General features: G+C 39.7%; 1 protein-coding gene across 1 annotated transcript in view; it reads right to left on the reverse strand.

Moving 5' to 3' along the window:
- Positions 1-2,968: 2,968 nt before the first annotated feature.
- Positions 2,969-3,399, reverse strand: part of LOC124931681 (mitochondrial uncoupling protein 5-like) — a 3,469-nt gene continuing 3,038 nt past the window's right edge. Inside the window, exon 2 of the mRNA XM_047472206.1 lies at positions 2,969-3,072. The gene's annotated coding sequence lies outside the window, so the exon portion shown is untranslated. The remainder of the gene's footprint in view (positions 3,073-3,399) is intronic.

A 3,399-nucleotide genomic window follows, 5' to 3' on the forward strand; every position in this document is an offset into this window, starting at 1 on the left:
AATCACGAATGGGGGAACTTTAGGCATATTGGCTTTGATTATATTCATCCTCTCATCAGGCGTCAACTACATGTGTATTGTTAGCCATTGTGATGTTGCATGGTTCAACCAACAATTGGATTTTTCTTTGAGCCCATGCACGAGATTTGTTAATGCATGAGGGAAATCAAGTAAAAATGGAATTATATCCTAGGACCTATAGTCCCGTGTTGCCTATCTTGATCTGCACCGTATCTTGATCTGCGTCGGTTCTTTTAGATGATTGGTTCACTCGTAGCATCCAGATTTCTTAATTACATCAGTTGCCTGGGTTAATAATGTAGCAAGCCTTGTTTGACCAATTATTTTTTTAACCCATTTAATTAATTGAAGATTTGTTTGATTGTATTAAATGCTAGAAAAAAAAATGATTCATTGCATTTTTCTTTAACAGATTGGACATGGGCTAATATTTTATAGGATTGTGCTAGGGTCTAAAATCAAGGCCTCGGTCCTAGAATAAATTTCAGCAACCTTTCTCGACACCCGGTCTCGGTCCTATGGTGCACATGGGCCAGATTTCAGTTTTGTTGTTTTATTATTTTGTTTTGCTTTCCTTTTCTACTTTACAAACCGAATTCTGTTATTTTCTAGTTATTGTTGTAACCGAATATTTTGGGGCAAGACATCACCTATATAAGGCTGATCTTTCTTCCCCAAGGACCCATGAATAGAATGATGAAGATGTGACTTCGCCCCTATTCGTCTATTACTATTATTATGGACTGTTTGGTATAGACCAACAGTAATTCTCTTCACACCCTTGATTCTTCTATCCCTTCCCCCCCAAAATTCTCTATCAAAAACCTTCCGCTGCCCTTTGATTGTAGAATTTCCACCGGTCTTATAGATCAAGAACTTGATTCTTGAACCCAAAACACATCTTACGAAACAAGTCGTAACATTCTTGGTATCAGAGCAAGACGATTCTCAAATGAAAGAAACCAGATAGAAGCAAAGATGGATGATCTTAGAACCCTACTCTAAGGGCTGACCCAACAATATGCATCCATGAATACTGCCCTACAGCAACAACATATGACCGAACAGGTTGTCTTGCACAATGTCTTTCAGCAAAATATGGACAGAAGGTATGCTGCTGGAAAAAGCTTGACAACCATTGAAAAAGGTGCGTTTAATAATGGCCAAAATCCCCGCACCCGACCTTATAATATTGCTTCTTGCTACCTTCCTCCAACCCGGCTCACAAATATTGATATTCCTGAATTTGATGGGACTGATTTGGAGGGCTGGCTCTTATTTGCCGAGCAAATATTTAAGAAGAGCAAGACGAATGATGACACAAAGCTGGACATTGTCCACACTCACTTCTCAAAAGAGGCAAGAACGTGGCATGAATCATATTTGCGGAATCGCAACCATATGGAAGCATTGACGTGGAATAAATTCAAGAAAGATCTCTTGCTGCGATTCGGTCGCAGACCCTTGTACAGCGCCAAACCGCCGCTGCTGCCCACGCCTTGCATTGTTAACACGGTCTGGCCGAGCACAAATCGGACGACCGATCCCAAGGAAGACCGGTGCTACACTTGCAATGATAATTGGGAGCCGAATTATAGGTGCAAATTCAGATTGTTCATGGCCCCATTTAATCATCAAGAAGTCCAAGAGCGCGTTCAAGAACCCGTCCAAGAATCAGATTTTTATGACCCACCTTTGGTGTTTGAGACAAGGGACGAACGTGTCATTATCTTGCACACTTTCTCGGTCCAGCAAGGTGCCCCTCGGTCGCGGGTCAACATAATACAAGGCAGTCAGCTAGAAAAGGCCTTGGAAAATCATAATGTTGCTGTCACGGTACAAATAAAGAGCAAAAACGAATGCCAAACTGTTTCACTTGTTTTGGAAGACGCTCCTGAAAATTTCCAAAAAATAATCAAAGGGCTCACCCAACAACCCAACAACCGAACACCAGCCAGGAAGGTAGTCGGAAGACATGGCTATGTTGTTGCGCATGTGTTGCTAATCTGGATAAAGGACTGGGCTTGGTTGTTTGAAGACATTCTAGAGTATGCCCAGAAGAAAGATGACCATTTTGCTGCACTTGGCGTGCTGGGCCGAAGGAAGGACTGGTTGTGGAGCATGAAGACCGAAGGCTTCTAAGAAATGCGGTCCTTAAACTCCGACACTTGCTGGACTTGCTGAAGTCCGACCGAATTCTTTGAAATATTCAGCATGCGCATTAGAGGCTCGGTAGACTCGGCAGACCACGGTCTTTTTCGTCGAGGGCGACAATTTTGAAGGGGGAGATAATGCTAGGGTCTAAAATCAAGGCATCGGTCCTAGAATAAATTCCAGCAACCTTTCTCGACACCCGGTCTCGGTCCTATGGTGCACATGGGCCAGATTTCAGTTTTGTTGTTTTATTATTTTGTTTTCCTTTCCTTTTCTACTTTACAAACCGAATTCTATTATTTTCTAGTTATTGTTGTAACCGAATATTTTGGGGCAAGACATCACCTATATAAGGTTGATCTTTCTTCCCCAAGGACCCATGAATAGAATGATGAAGATGTGACTTCGCCCATATTCGTCTATTACTATTATTATGGACTGTTTGGTATAGACCAACAATAATTCTCTTCTCACCCTTGATTCTTCTATCCCTTCCCCCCAAAATTCTCTATCGAAAACCTTCCGCTGCCCTTTGATTGTAGAATTTCCACCGGTCTTATAGATCAAGAACTTGATTCTTGAACCCAAAACACATCTTACGAAACAAGTCGTAACAGATTGTTTGGACAAATTTGAAGAATGAAGGAGTTATATGTACAAATAAGACTAAGATTCTCTCATTTTTATATTTTATATAACAAATTCAATAAAATTGGTTAGGAAAATCTTTTCTAATTTATTATAGTTTTTTGTAACACCATATGTGGCTACAAATTAAATGATGAAGCTTGTATATCAATAAGGATTCTTCTAAATAAGGGTGTTTACCCAAATAGTTAGTATGAAGCTCAATTCTACAATAGATGTTGAATTGGTATGTTCTCTTATATAAGTAGAGTCAATATTTAATAAAAGAATTTTTTCTCAACAAGTGATATTAGAGCATGTTTTGAGAATGTTTAACCTAATCTATTTGTGAAGATATGACGGAAATCCTAACCACCATTGAAGAAGTTGTTGATATTTGTGATTTTGTTGAAGATTGCTGGTTATTTGAGAAAACGACATTGGTTGGAGAAGATTTAGCCGTTGTGAAGATTTGAGTCGAAATCTTCAATTTCTAAGGAGATGTCAACGGTCGTTAAAATATTTCTTAGTTTTGGGTGACGCTCTATTAAGAAGAAGAGTGAAGAAGACAATGGGTCTTTTGTTCTTCTCGACGGC

Source organism: Impatiens glandulifera, chromosome 3 (assembly GCF_907164915.1).
Source record: "Impatiens glandulifera chromosome 3, dImpGla2.1, whole genome shotgun sequence".
Lineage (NCBI taxonomy): Eukaryota > Viridiplantae > Streptophyta > Magnoliopsida > Ericales > Balsaminaceae > Impatiens > Impatiens glandulifera.